General features: G+C 38.8%; 1 non-coding gene across 1 annotated transcript; it reads left to right on the forward strand.

The window, feature by feature from the left end:
- The first annotated feature begins 2,435 nt into the window (after positions 1-2,435).
- Positions 2,436-2,543, forward strand: LOC116139816. Its single transcript, XR_004129515.1, has one exon. It is a non-coding gene; the product is annotated as a small nucleolar RNA R71 (small nucleolar RNA).
- Positions 2,544-16,703: the final 14,160 nt, after the last annotated feature.

Raw genomic sequence — 16,703 nt, forward strand, 5'->3', positions numbered from 1 at the left:
AAACAATAATAAGCATGCCCTGCCAATCTTTCGAACATTTGATCAATGAAAGAAAGTGGAAAATGATCCTTCCTTGTCGCTTCATTCAGTTTCCTGTAATCAATGCACACCCTCCAACCCGTGACTGTCCTAGTTGGTATCAATTCATTGCTGTCATTCTTAATTACCGTGATACCTTCTTTCTTTGGAACCACTTGCATGGGGCTCACCCATGGACTATCTGAAATAGGGTAGATTATGCCTGCATCTAAAAGTTTTAGCACTTCCTTCATAGAAGGGTTCAATCTCTGTTGTGGCTACACCCTAGGCTTGACATCATCTTCCATGAGTATCTTGTGCATACAAAAAGATGGAGAGATGCCTCTAATGTCTGATATGGTCCATCCAATTGCTAATTTATGCTCCTTTAACACCCAAATCAACCGCTCTTCCTCTACTTTACTCAGCCTTGCATTGATAATCACCGGAAAGGTCTCTGATTCACCAAGATACACATATTTGAAGTGAGAAGATAAAGGCTTTAGTCAAGTTTTGGAGGTTCTTCCTTTCTTGCCTTTTCCTTTTCTTTTTCAATGTCAAACTCTTCAAATTCTGGATCTCGGCTTGCATTTATTAGCTGAAGTGCTTCCAAAAGTCTAGCACACTTATTCTTCGTCGGCTCATCTACCTCTATTGTTTTTTATTGGGCAATGCAAGCTTCTAAAGGTAGTTAAGGGGTGTTCTCTCCAATAGCACCTGTTACTAGTCTGTCCACCAAGTCTACACTAAAGCAAGAATCTGACTTTGATGGAAATTTCATGGCCTCAAAAACATTGAATGTCACCGTTTCATCTTGGACCATTAAAAGCAATTTTCCTTCTTGCACATCAATTAGGGCTCTTCCGGTGGCAAGAAATGGTCGCCCCAAAATGAGAGGCATTTCCTTGTCCTCTTCCATATCCAACACGATGAAGTCTGCTGGAAAGATGACTTTGTCCACCTTAACCAATACATCTTCAACTATGCCCCTCAGATGCTTGATGGATCTATCTGCAAGCTGTAAAGATATGATCATTGGTTTCACTTCACCAATCCCTAGTCTCCTGAAAATAGAGAAAGGCATTAGATTTATGCTTGCACCTAGATCACACAAGACTCTATCAAATGTAATATCTCTTATAACACAAGGGATAGTGAAACTCCATAGATTCTTAAGTTTTCGGTGGTAAATTCTTATGTAGAATGGCACTGCACTCTTCTGTAAGCATCACTGTTTCCTCCTCTTCCAACTTCCTTTTGTTTGACAGAATTTCCTTGAGGAATTTTGCGTAGCTTGGCATCTGTTGCAAGACATCTGCAAAGGAATTTTAATATTGTAGTTTTTATATATCTCAATGAATTTTGTAACTGCTTATCCTGATTTTTCTTTCTGAGCTCCGAGAAAAGGCACAAGAGGGTGTGATATGCCAACTCTGGTGGTATCTTAGGAAATGGCCATTTTTCTTTCTTTTTGCCTTTCCCTATCTTCCCTCTTTGGTTCATCTTCCCTGGACTTGTTGGTTTCTCTTTCAACAATGATCTTTTTGTCGACTTCCTCATTAGAATCTTCCTTTGCTTCACTTGGTAGGTTCTCATCTTTTCCTGTTTGTTCCCCTCTTCCAAGACTATTCCACTCTGTAGAGTTATTGCATTCACTTGTTTCACGTGGATTTGTCACTGTGTTGCTTGGTACGGAACCCTGTGGTCGGTCATTCAGTTTTTCTGCTAACTGCCCATCACCTGTACTCTAACTTTCGAATGGACACCCCTTGGTTTCTTAAATTTGCCTTCGTCTCACTCATGAAACCTGTGGTCTCTTACATGAATTTCCCGAACTATCCTCCAATTTTGACAATCTTTGATCCCCTAGTTGATTATTCACCCCCACTTGATTGTTTGGCACTGTTCTTTGATTACATTGGTTATTCTACTGATTCTGCTTGCCCCAAGACATTTGATGATCTTTCTCTAACCAGATTTGTACGTGTTGGAAAAGAGATTGTTCTGTTGTCTTTGATTCCCTGCCAAGTTGTTGACTTGTTTCCGATGATGATAAAGCTGAAGCGAAGGTGTTCCCTACTTGACATTCATTGCTCCGCATGGTTTACCTGCACAAAAATCACATGTCAGTTGAGGTGTTTTGAATAGAATTCACTTGCATACTTCCTAATTGCTTCTAAAGTTTTATAATTAGGCTGAAATGGCCGTGTAAGCATCAACTTCATGAATACCCATAGACTTCTTCGATTGCATTCTCTCATTGGGTCTCTGATAGCTGTTACTTGCCAAGACTTCAAGCAACTCATAAGCTTCTTCTGGTGTCTTGTTTTGCAATGCTCCTCCAGATGCCGCATCCACCATCGTTTGCACATTGACCATCAACCCATATAAATGTTTGAACTTGCACCCAAACTGGCAAACCATGGTGTGGACACTTTCTCAGCAGTTCCTTATATCTTTCCCAAGCTTCATAAAGTGATTCAGTCCTCTTCCTGTAGAAATGATGTGATATCATTTCTCATCTTTGCAAATTTCGCTGGAGGGAAGTATTTAGTAAGGAATTTATGTGCCAATTCATTCCAGGTTGTGATTTGTAACAACTTCTTTCTACTATCAAATCCATTAAGTATACTATGAAAAGACAATATACTTATCAAACTAGTTGGGCCCAAAAAATTTCTTTACTTAATATATACATTCTTTACAAAGTACAATATCATTTGTACAAGAAGACTCTCAAAACGTGGACAGTGCAGTCAAGTCTCCCCGCTTGCCGATGTCCATCCGACCAAGTCCTCACCTATGACCTGTAAAAACATAGAAAACACGGGGTGAGCACAAAGATGCTCAGTAAGTAAATCTTTTTATTCCATAGTCCCCGTGTATTACTCTTCAATTCTTTTCTTACTCTACTTCTAGCTCTCACTATTTCTTTTCTTCTTCTATTCTCATCTCCCCCATGGAGAATCTCATAATAACATGCATGGATGGGATGCATATGCACTAATCATAACAATGCATTTCTCTCTTTTCTTTTCTTTCTATTCTTTTCTCATGCTTTCTTATTCTTTCTTCTTATTCTTCGCCGATCGGTCTTGGTTGATGCATGGATTCGAAACCCTTATGTCATGTGAGTGTACTCTCTCTCATGTATAGCCCTCACCCACATGTATTTTCACGGCTATACGAATTCTTTTTCTCATTCTCATTCCGCTCTCTCATGGCGGATACCGCTCTCTCATGGCGGTTACATGTGGTTAATTTCTACACTCACGGGCTCCCCATCACACAACCTATTCTCTTTTCTCTTCTTTAGCACTTCTCTAGTGCTAACTCTTTCTTTCTCTTATTCTAAGAGAATTAGTTCTTTTCTTTATCTCTATTCTTAGAGTGTTTCTTTCTCATTTCTCATATTTCTTTCTTAGGTGATTATTCAAATAAACATATGCCTATGGATGGCTCATGCCTAGAATCTTTCTTATATGCATTCATGAATGCAAATATGCTATGTTGCATAAAGTAAGGTTCTCTACTTCTACTCATGCTTCTTTTAGGCATTTCATCAAACAATATGTGTGGCATACAAAATCTACTCTTACTATATTCTACTTCTTTCTAACCATCCAAATTGGAGTTCAACTCCTTTAATTCATCACACATCCTGCAAAGAAAATACACTTCAAATATTCCTCTCAAAATTCTTTCAATTCTGTCCATACTTCTACCAACTTTAATCACATAATCCTCCATTTTCATGTGGAATTCTCTTCATAAACAACAATAAACTCATTCATAAATCCATCAATACATGACAACAATAAAAATTCAATCAATTAATCATATAGAAATCTCTACACATCATTCAATCATGTAAATCACACTTAGGTGGATTTACTTACCTTAAACTCAGTATATCCACTTAAGCTCTCCACCCTTGATGGCTTGATACTTTCTCTTAACCTTAACACAAACTCAATAAGGATCCTACTCTTACACCAATAAAATTCACATCTAGAATAAGGATTCTTACCTTTAGTGCTTAGATCACTTGTATCACTTCTAGTCAAAAACCCTCCAAAATCCTTGGAAAGTTGAATGAAAATTTGAGAATTTGAATGAAAGAGGCGGTGGAAAGAAAGAAAATGAAAGGTTTCTAAAACTAAACCCTTAATATCTCATATTTCTCCCCCTCTTTCCCATCTTACCCTTACTCTTTCTTAAATTCCATCTTTGTCCTTTAATGCTTTGCAAATGCACCCCTAATAAACTATTCTCCATGCATTTCCTTGCATTTCACTCCCCCACTTTTCCTACCAATGAGGGTAGAATGGTCATTGTTGCCTCAAGGAAGAATTCTCTAAAACTCAAGGAAATTTCAGCCGAGTCTTCGCCACCGAAGCTATTTCTTCACCCGCGAAACTTACAGCAGCTACACCGTGGGTTGTAGCACCTCTTCGCCGGCGAAGCTTCTTCTTCGCCCCAGCGAAGACTATACCATCAAAATTTCGCCAAGTCTTTACAAATTTCAGGGCAACCACTCCAACCAAACCAACAATTACAACATACAAACTCAAATGAGGGTAAATCAATAAACATTCAGCCATTCATCAAGTCTTAACTACGTACCTCAAGTGGGCGTTACATGATTGTTCCTAGTGGTAGTGCCATTAATCATCCCTTTACTTTACTATCCCTTAATGAAAAAGGAACAGTCTTATATGATGGCATCATCTGACACTCTGTTTGATTTGAAGGTATCGCAAATCTCCAAGAATTTTTGCAATGTGTGAATTTGGATCTTCCTTTAGATCTCCCTTAAATTGTACCGACTGTTGGATCATCTGGATGATTGCCGGCTTTATTTCGAAGTTGTTGGCTTGCACTGGTGGCCTAGTTATACTTGGACCACTGCCATCAACCGTGGGTACTGAAATTCCCTTAGTGTTCTATTCTCCGCCATTTCAATGACTATAGCCTCTCGTTCTCTTCTTTCTCTGTCAAGTCTTCTTGCGGTTCTTTCAATCTCTGGATCAATAGGAACCACTGGATGACGTCTAGCTTTCGCATAAACTACATAGAAAGAAGAAAGCGTGAGATCACAGGCTAACAGAAAAGAACAACAAAATTAAACTAGAAACAATTAAAACTAAATTAAACTCCAATCTAGCTAACACAAGAAAAGTTCAATGTTAACACAAAAATCATCCCCAGCAACGGCGCCAAAACTTGATGCGTTGAAATTACAACAACATGCAATATGTAGCAAGTGCACTAGTCGCAAAAAGTAATAAAGTGATAAGTAAAGTATCTTTCCCACGGAGTTGTTTGTTAGCACTGATTTTCCTTGTTGTTTATCAGTTGGAGAAACCGAAAGATGTTTGGATTTGCGGGAGAAATTTAAGCTAAAGTGAAACAAGAATACTACGTACTTAAAACTAATTAAGACAGCAAGGTTAATTCAGAGAATATCATAAAAACAAACGGTTAGGTTTTTAACTTCACTAGGATTTTATGAATTAATCTACGAATTATGCTACTTCTACACTCACATGCACGGATTATAAATCAGATTCCCTAATGTGTAAAACATACCTTCTTAGGCATGTTTTTCCTACTTTTCTCTATTAAGCTTCCACACACCCAACATTTGAAGGTTAATAGATCCAATTCGTTAAGCTAATGGAATCCTAAATTGATTTCATTGATTCTCAAACCTATCTCTAGCGTCAATCAACAACGGCAATAATACCCTAAGAAGCTAATCATGATTCACTTCTCAGTCTCATCATGTTCACAAGTATTCATAAGAACAAGAATAATCACACAATCCATGCAATAGAATGTAAAAGCAACATCAATTTATTGATTAACATAAAAAAAAATCCCAATTACATCAAACCCTAACCCAAACAAGTTAGTTCATACTAAAATTACACAAATAGAACAAAAAACAGTAAACAATGCATTCAACATGTGGAATTAGAAAGAGAACAAAATCTTCCCTATTTGATGATCCAAGAAGTTCAATCTCCAATCTTCACTCATTTTTTCCCACAATGTCGAACTCTTCAATAAAAAGACTAAGTTTTCTTTATATAGTCGGTCCATAACAACCTAAAACTTTCGCCTAAATTAAAATGCACAGTTTTGAAAAATAAATCTTGTATACTTCGCTGTGGCAACGAGTTGGTTTAAAATTGTTAATCTTCCCGAGAGTTTACTTCGCTGCGGCGAAGTCTTCCGAACATTCTGAAATTATGGAAGTGCCCTCCGCTTGCTTCCCTGCTTGAATCTTCAATCTTTGTGCTCTCCAAGTAGGACAAACTTCATAGTGCTTCATATCCGCTTCAAACTTCCCCGAATCCTGAGTGCGCTTGCTTCTGGGTCCAAAACTCAAGTTTGCTCATTATTTGCTCTAACGGCACGTTTGTGGCCTGAAACATAAAATATATGCAATTAAGTTTAGAATTCAGGCACATAATAAGAAGTATCCAAAATCTGGCCAAAAAGCCTAGATAAATCAGTATAATCCTAGTTATCAAGTACCACAATCCTAAGTCAATGACACATTATGTTGACAGGAGAAGTTATCTCAATTAAGAACATACTTGACGAAAAAGTAACATTCTTCTCCTTTTTGCTAGAAGTTTTGCAATGTTTCCTCCAGTGGCTAGGATTCCCACAGTGAGGACAAAAGCCCTTTCTATCTATAGCAGTTCTTTCCAATGACTTCTAAGCCCTTACCTTCTCACTTGAGTTGGCTTTAACCAATGTTAATGTTCTAACATTCTCATGCCTGACTCAGTAGCATTCACATATCCAGAAGCCAGAAAGGGTATTCTTCTTATCATCCTCAATGAAGTCATAAACAAATTCAGAGTAAGAATTTGGCAAAGACTGTAATATTAGGTCTATTATTAAACCCTCATTAAGTCTGCATCCCAAAATCTCAGCCTATTCATATACTCGGTCAACTGAGTATATGATCACCAATTTTGTACCCTCTTCCATCCTACATCTGAATAATAACTGAGACACCATATGCTTCTCATTTCTTTGAAGAAAATAAAGAATAAAGCCAAGTCCATTTTATGGCACTACTGTTCAGTAATGGTGTCATTGATGCAAGCACAATGTATCTAGTCATTTCTGCTTTCGCATCATTGTATCCTTCACATATCCCCGTCTCATGGATAGAATTATCAGCAGGCTCTGGCGACAAAGTCTGCTCAATGGTGTATAATCTTCGCTTGACTGAAGTATATTGTTTATACTTCTAACCAGTCACGAAATTCTCACCATTCCATTTCTCTCCCATATTCGATGGTTTGTGCAGTGATGTTGGGATCATTTTGCTCTTAAAGTGAATCTACAAGTGCAGAATAAAGCAAATTATTATCATGTTAATTTTTATTTAATAAGGCCTTTTATTAAACAATCACTCCTATTATTTTTCCTTAAGTCAATAGCCCTCCCTATTAACTCAGGAAAGCCCGTTGGCTTTCCTAGTGGATTGAGATCCCATCTAGCCCATTTCAAACCTTCGCTTTGGCGACAAGCCAAAATGGTTGATTAGGTGACCACAAACTCAATCCACACTAGTTGATAGCTCCCACTACCACCTCAAATGTGAAGTAAGCCAACAACCAATCAAACAATCCAACAGCCCAGCCATCATCCTCAAGTGTGATTCCCAGTATTACAAGTGGACACTACATGTCGCCACGTACACAGAACATGTGCACTTCTCTACTATGCCTATGACGTGTTTATCAACCTTCGCTTTGGCAAACAAGCAAATTTGTCATTTTAAGTTGACCCATCACTATTAAGGAAAACTCCAATGAATTTTAACCTCCCACTGGTAGAAGTGTACCCTTTGCTTTGGCGAACAAGGTTTCGACAAACAGTGGTTTGATTAAAACCATGATGATGGAAGGCATACGTGACTTAATATACTTAATTTGAGAGTTTTTATTAATGTCTCATCAGATTATTATCTTTATTAGAATGACATTGTTTGGCATGTTATTGAACATTCAACCTTAGCATGCCTGCTAAACAAAATAAACTGCCAGTACATGGCCCACTAAAATCGATTTCCTCGAGCCTAGAGGAATCGGTAAGTCAACCTAGGGTTTAAAAGTAAATCTTGGGTCTTTATAACTCCTTCGTATTTGCTTTACGATCATTACAAAAATTTTATAATAAAATCATTCTAATTTACACTCAATAAAATAAAACCTCGCGTTACATACGAGGGCAGTGAGATGAAAGAAGAAATAAATGAGATATTAAGAGAGAGGTAGGACACGCAGTTCCTATTTCTTTATAAAATTACAAGCAAACCCAATATAACAGTAAACAATAGGTCTAAGGCTCATGTACCGGGCACCATGCAATTTCACAAGAACATTGCATATATTCAAAACAAACATTTTGAATTGGGTGGGTATAATTATTAATTACCCTCTTAAATGTACAGAATGATTATTCGCTTTAAAGGTTCAAAAACTACAATTTGGCCCCTGTGTGAAAAACAAAAAGCAAAACAGAATATGTAGCTTTCTTACTGCGACAAAGAAATTCTTCGCCGCGATGAAGTTCATACCCACATGGTTGCTGCACGACAGTTTTATTTCGTTGCCATATCGTGAACTTCCAGAAAACACAAACATTCCAAAGAATTTTGTGCCGTGGCAAATTTTTATTTTGCTGCGGCGTGATCTACTTTTCAACCCAATGCCGTGATGAAGTATATTTCACTGCTCCAATTTACTTTTGGCATCTCGTCGAAGCGAAGTTTTATTTCACCCGCGGCGAACACCACAAACCATGAATCGCACAGTGACACCTTTTTGCAGTTTTTCACGAATGACACGGATCCAAATCGAATCGAATGCACAAGCATTCGATCAGGACACCAACCAACAATAAATCATTCATCAACACACCATTAGTCATTCAATTAACAGAATTTTACAGATTTAAAAACAACCATTTATGCATCAACATGTTATCAATCAATATACATGTTATCAACACGACGATTAAACATACAATCTAGTAACCTGGCTCTGATCCACTGTTGGTAAGTAATCAAGTTCGTGCAGCGAAAAAACGTAATTATACGAACGAAAAGTCACTTACACATCCCAAAATCCAGGCACAAATTGTATTGTTCATATGCATAAACTTAAAACGTAAATAAAATCTGTGTAAAACAAACCCATACAAGGATTTAGTTCATACCCACGTTTGGAGGCTCCTCCGAATATCTCTGACTTTGCTCATAACACTGTTCATCACACTGTTCATCGACACTGTTCACCATATTTCTTTGCTAATCGATCCAATGTAGGATCACCACTCATGAAATCCACACGAAGATAATCCGAAGAACCGACAATTGTTTTGCCAGAACATTGCCCGCTTCAAGAATCAAAGACATCAAAGAAAAAGAAAATTTTCTTTTGCACTCAGAGTGAAAACATAAGAAGTGAGAGTAAAAGGGTGGCTAGGGTTTTTTTTATTGGATGAATTTCTATGTTTTTAATTTTAAGTTGCACTTATATAGTAACAAATTAAAACCTTATTCCACTTAAGAATAGCCATGGGCTCTAAGCCTAATTCACCCTTGCAACCAAACCCTTTAATTGGTATTTCAAATTTTATTAATTATTATTATAATTAAAATCAATTAATATTATATATATATATATATATATATATATAATATATTTAACATTTAATTAATAATAATTCATTTAAATATATGTGCACTATATTTAAATATAATCTTACTAATTTTTAATTTTAATATTAAAATTAAATACAAACAACAACCTCAGCAAATTTAATTTCACTGTGAGATTACCAAATACTCTTTCGTCCTAAAAGATGAAAATACCTCTTTCACAAAGACGATTCTTAAATTATCTTCTAAGTGTGTGACCCCAGGCTCCTATCATATCAGCAATGAATAGTATTGCGATTAACTCCAATTAATTGTCTTAATACACCCAGATCAGATTGACCCCTAGCGAGGCATCATGGCCACTTATAGATTCGGATTCAGCAAAATCGCAACTTATCAATGATATGGTTACCGTGCAATCAAATCATTTCATCATTTTTATCTCATCGAGACCGAGGTATAGAAATAATGTCAACCTCAGTTATCCTCGATATCTATGTATTCAGTTATTGGACCAATGACAGAATATTAAATTGAATTGGCAACACTCAATCCCACTGTGGCACAACTTTAGTGCCATTATCATTCACTAAATTGCCGTCAGGTGAGATAACTTCTCCCTTGGCTGGGAGTGATGAATCCTTTGTCAATCCACCATAGTCTTGATACACTCCTTGATGCATTCAATCATCGTATTGATAGCTCTGAATAGAACTACATTGGGCTAATGTCAAACTACACCAATCGGTGCACAAGGTACTCCGGTGATCTCAAGTCTACGGATCACATGCACCACCATTCGTTAGAGGATTTATTCCATAGACACTAGGGTTACCATCCATATAGAATCCTCTGGTGGGTCTGTCCAGTGAACTTGCCTACAACAAGCACCTATGTGTCACACCAAGTTGTTGGCAAACAACCTTAACAAGTGAGATCAGTCATTGTCCTTTGACATGGTCGTTTAACACTATGATAACCTTACCGTATTATCTGTGTTCTTGGTTAAAATAATACTGGGGCTACAGACATTTCTAGAATGGCCACCATATGTGATCATAGGGTTCTCACTATCAAGATTTGAAATACTTGATGTTCTCGTTCTACCATCCTATGGACATATATCAATATATATAATATGATTTACGTGATATAGTGGATAATGTCTTTTATTGATGAATAAACATTGTTACAAAGAGTCAATTCCATAATAATTTATTGGCTCTAGGACATTTACTCTAACAAAAACATGAAGACAATGAGTAATTTCAAGGTTAATGGGCATCGCTTGAAACCATACTTGGAAGATTTCCTTTCGAAACAAGTGGTGGAATACCTCAACGACATGAAGTAAAAGACCATGCATTCCGTAATGCATAGACTTTAAATAAAGCACTTCTTCGGAGGCAACCCAAGTTTTTTTATTTTTTTATTTTTTTATTTCTTTTACATTTACGTTATTCTTGTTTACGTGTTAGTTTTAATTTTTTTTTCTATTTTCAGGAATAACCGTTTTACGCCGTGGCTCGGATTTTTCATGTCGCGGCGCCAAAAGGGACCACAAGGCAGAAACTTCATGCTGGGGTGTGACAACTAATTCACGCCGCGGCTCGAAAATGATCACGAAGCCACGCCGCGGCACAAAAATGCCCTCCAAGACAGAAACTTAATGCTGTGGCGTGACAATTTTCCAAGCCGCGGCGCGAGCCCCCTCCATAACAAAAGCGCTGCAGCGCAACTAATTAATGCCGCGGCGCGAATCGGGTTATATAAAAAAGAAAAAAAAACGCAGATTTTTCTTTTCTCCTCGGACACTCTTCACGCCGCAGCACCATTTCACACTCTCCTCTCCAATCAATTTTTTTCGCTTTTTACTCCAGAATCCACACCATTCACCACATCCAATCCCTTCCCATATCACCCAAACTCTTATCGTCATTTTATTTTGCAGGATTTGTTCGAATTGAAGATGAAGAGGTTAGGTTTTGGCAATTTGGGGAATTTTTCTTCAATCTAAAGCTTCAGATTCGTTCTTGGTGTCTTGGTAAGCCCTTTTTCATTCTTAATTGAAGCATAAATTGTGCATGTTGATGCGGATTGGGCACTTGGGACACTTTACACCGAATGCTTTGATAAGTTGCCTTGTGGATTGTGTTGGGTGACTAATTGCGATTGTTTGCGGCTGGTTTTAAGTGAAATTGTCAATTTTTGAAGTTAAATTAGTGTATTCTACTTGTGTGATGCCGGCTGCCTTGATTGGAATTGAAGTGTGTTTGGGTTGATTGAAGTGCGTGGGCGTGAGTGTGTGTGTGGTGCAGTGGGGTACTGATTGAATTGCGGTGTAGTGTTGGCTATTTGATTGAGGTTACTTTGAGGGGAACTTTCAAGATTTTCCGTGTGTATTGTGTATTGTGTGAGTGTGCAGCTGTGGCAGGTGGTGTAGGCTTGTTTGTGTATTGTGTTGGTGAGTTTGTGTTAGGCTGAATAGGTGAAGAGTGTTGTTGATTGACGCTCTCATAGTGTGTGAGATGGCGCCCACCAAGAGACCTAGAGACAGTGGGGCTGCTGCTAAGGGAAAAAAGAAAGCAGCCCCACGTTCGAGTTATGTGCGCTTTGTAAGTCCTGTGGCAGAGAAGAGGTATATTGAGACCGTGACTGGCGGACACGGGTTTGTAGACGAAAGGGGGTTTGATTTTGAGAATGAGTAGCCAGGGGTTACTATTGTGATTAGAGAGATGAAATGGGAGAAATTCTGTTCTCATCCCGAGCCTGCCGTTGAACCTTTGGTAATGGAAATCTACGCTAACGCGTATGAAAGCAAAAATGGGAAGATTACGATTAGAGGAGTGGAGGTTAGCTTTGATACAGCAACAACTAATCAATTTTATGGCCTCCGTGATATTCCAGTGGCAGAGGATGAATTAAATACATTCTTCAAGGACCCAGTTTATGGATTGGTTTTGCAGACTTTAACCGTCGGTCAAGGTGAATGGAAAATGTCTAAGGACAATTACAAAGGTATTCTGGCAAAATTCTTGACACCCCTGCATCAATTGTGGCAGTATTTTGTGTGCGGCTCGATTTTCCCCACTGTTCATCACAGCACAGTAGACACAGAAGGGCACTATTGCTTTATGGTATTGCTCAGCAGATGCGGGTAGATGTGGGCAATCTTATTTGTTATCGGATTCTGCCCACAGCGAGAAACCCATTAGTGTCCTACTTGTTCCCTAATTTGATCACTGCCTAATGCAAGCAAGCTGGAGTGCCAATAGGGGATGATGAAGTCCGAAGAAAGCTATCATCCCCATTGAATGACGCCTTTTATCTGAAGCTGCATGGTTGGAACACGGGAGCAATCCGGAATCTCTGACCAAGGCCCATTGAGAGCATTTCATGTCTATCCACTTCTGCGCCCCCACCCATGTTGGAGCTATTGCTGAGTATGAGAGATCAACTAACCCGAGTGAGTTATGAGGTGTGCTGGATGCAGGCATGGCAGACTTGGGCCACGGATCAGATGACTTATCAGGCAAAGTGTTGGCAGACTATGCAACAGATTCAGCACTTCCACCTTACTCAGGCTGGGGCCGATAGTACTCAGCCTCAGTTTCAGTTTCAGTTTCTGATGTATCTAGGGCGTTTTGAGCCTGATGTGTCGGATTATATGCCTGATGACGAGCAGAGTGATGAGGCGCAAGATGATGAGGAGTGAGACGAGGAGAGTGCGGGATCCGAGGGATGTGGACCGTTGTTATTTCATTTGTTTTTGTCTTTCATATGTTGTGTGCATGTTTTTGTTTTGTTGATGACATTTGCCGTATTTTCATTTTCATTTTCATTTTCTAGTTGATTAAGTGTAGACGCTTCTCAAGTATGTGTGGTTGTATTCTTTTATTTTTTTATTTTGTTGTTTATTTCTTCCCAAACTCATGATCTTTAACAAGAATGTGGTTTCTACTTCAAGGATACCATGTTGTTTCTTTTGTTGGTAGATAGTTGAATCCAATACAGGGTGAACACTTGGTGCTACATAGCGTTCGCATTTTACGATGTTTCAACATGGGTAATTGATTCTTTCTCATAACCTCCTAATTGCTTTGATTGCCACATTGGGGACAATGTAGGATTTAGGTTGGGGTTGGGGACTTGCGTCAATTTATTTGTAAGAGTTTTTGGATGTTTGTTTTGTTTTGATTGTTCTTCTAGATCAATATATTTGTCGTTGATAGTAAGTAATTCAACAACATAAAGCATTGAGAATAATGCAAAATTTTGCTTTAGTCGAGAAATTATTCTAAATGTTAGTTTTGCTGTAATTTGAAACTCGCATGAATGTGGTATGTCTAGTAGGTTAGTTTTAATATTTAGGAATGGTTGGTATGTGCACAACCTAAGACATAATTGAGATCCCCAAACTCTGGAACCTATTTGAGGACCACCCGAGGCGAAATCCTAGATGATGCATGACTGAAGAAGTGACTTAGGCCATCTTTGGACCGTTTGAGTTTTTCAAGCCAACCCTATATGTTGTGATTATCACTAGTTACCCTTTTTGAGCCAAGGTTAAAATATTTTAGCCTTGATTTTCTTTCATATAGCCCACAATAACATACCCTTTTAACCCTTAAACACATTACTCGCCCATGATTTATCACTGTTTTAAAAGCCGGATCGGACCGGTCGGTCCAACCGGTTGGATCGTGAACCGGTCATGTGTCCGGTTCGAGTCAGTATAAAAACCGTTATTATGCAATAAACTGTTTTAACCCGTCATTGGACCGTTTAAACAATGCTAGACTGCTGGTCCAACAGGACCGCAAGAAAAACTGGCCCAATCTGAAAAATGAAAAAAAAAACCCTAATTTCTCACTTTCTCCCTTTGTGTTGTGCAGTTCCTTCTTCCTCAGTTCCTCTACGTGCAAAAAACTCTGAAAAAACTTGAATGAAATCGCGAAAATCTGAAAAATATCACAAATCAAAACTCAATCTTGCTGAAATCGCAACCATCCTTGGCTGAAATCACAACAATTTGTTGCTGAAATTGATTGGAACTCCAGTCTCTGAAATCGCGACGATGCGTTCCTCCCTCGCCGAAAATCGACGACGCGTTCCTCCCTCGCTGGAAATCGACGTTCATGAACCAGTTCGAAATTAGGTTCTTTTTCTCATTTTAGTTTCTGTGTGTGTGTTTGGTTGTCAAGAAAATGTAAGAGAGAAAGAAAGAACTGTAATTTTTGAGATAGGTTCATAATATTCGCTTTTTTTTCTCTCTCTGATGTGGAATAAAGTGGAGGTACAGAATGTTGTAACTGATCTTATCTGATATTTTGGAATATTTTTTGGGGTGGTTTTATTTGACTAGTTTTAGATGTTTATACTTTGAGGGGAACTTTCAAGATTTTCCGTGTGTATTGTGTATTGTGTGAGTGTGCAGCTGTGGCAGGTGGTGTAGGCTTGTTTGTGTATTGTGTTGGTGAGTTTGTGTTAGGCTGAATAGGTGAAGAGTGTTGTTGATTGACGCTCTCATAGTGTGTGAGATGGCGCCCACCAAGAGACCTAGAGACAGTGGGGCTGCTGCTAAGGGAAAAAAGAAAGCAGCCCCACGTTCGAGTTATGTGCGCTTTGTAAGTCCTGTGGCAGAGAAGAGGTATATTGAGACCGTGACTGGCGGACACGGGTTTGTAGACGAAAGGGGGTTTGATTTTGAGAATGAGTAGCCAGGGGTTACTATTGTGATTAGAGAGATGAAATGGGAGAAATTCTGTTCTCATCCCGAGCCTGCCGTTGAACCTTTGGTAATGGAAATCTACGCTAACGCGTATGAAAGCAAAAATGGGAAGATTACGATTAGAGGAGTGGAGGTTAGCTTTGATACAGCAACAACTAATCAATTTTATGGCCTCCGTGATATTCCAGTGGCAGAGGATGAATTAAATACATTCTTCAAGGACCCAGTTTATGGATTGGTTTTGCAGACTTTAACCGTCGGTCAAGGTGAATGGAAAATGTCTAAGGACAATTACAAAGGTATTCTGGCAAAATTCTTGACACCCCTGCATCAATTGTGGCAGTATTTTGTGTGCGGCTCGATTTTCCCCACTGTTCATCACAGCACAGTAGACACAGAAGGGCACTATTGCTTTATGGTATTGCTCAGCAGATGCGGGTAGATGTGGGCAATCTTATTTGTTATCGGATTCTGCCCACAGCGAGAAACCCATTAGTGTCCTACTTGTTCCCTAATTTGATCACTGCCTAATGCAAGCAAGCTGGAGTGCCAATAGGGGATGATGAAGTCCGAAGAAAGCTATCATCCCCATTGAATGACGCCTTTTATCTGAAGCTGCATGGTTGGAACACGGGAGCAATCCGGAATCTCTGACCAAGGCCCATTGAGAGCATTTCATGTCTATCCACTTCTGCGCCCCCACCCATGTTGGAGCTATTGCTGAGTATGAGAGATCAACTAACCCGAGTGAGTTATGAGGTGTGCTGGATGCAGGCATGGCAGACTTGGGCCACGGATCAGATGACTTATCAGGCAAAGTGTTGGCAGACTATGCAACAGATTCAGCACTTCCACCTTACTCAGGCTGGGGCCGATAGTACTCAGCCTCAGTTTCAGTTTCAGTTTCTGATGTATCTAGGGCGTTTTGAGCCTGATGTGTCGGATTATATGCCTGATGACGAGCAGAGTGATGAGGCGCAAGATGATGAGGAGTGAGACGAGGAGAGTGCGGGATCCGAGGGATGTGGACCGTTGTTATTTCATTTGTTTTTGTCTTTCATATGTTGTGTGCATGTTTTTGTTTTGTTGATGACATTTGCCGTATTTTCATTTTCATTTTCATTTTCTAGTTGATTAAGTGTAGACGCTTCTCAAGTATGTGTGGTTGTATTCTTTTATTTTTTTATTTTGTTGTTTATTTCTTCCCAAACTCATGATCTTTAACAAGAATGTGGTTTCTACTTCAAGGATACCATG

The sequence above is a fragment of the Pistacia vera genome, unplaced genomic scaffold, assembly GCF_008641045.1.
Source record: "Pistacia vera cultivar Batoury unplaced genomic scaffold, PisVer_v2 Contig359, whole genome shotgun sequence".
Classification (NCBI taxonomy): Eukaryota; Viridiplantae; Streptophyta; class Magnoliopsida; order Sapindales; family Anacardiaceae; genus Pistacia; species Pistacia vera.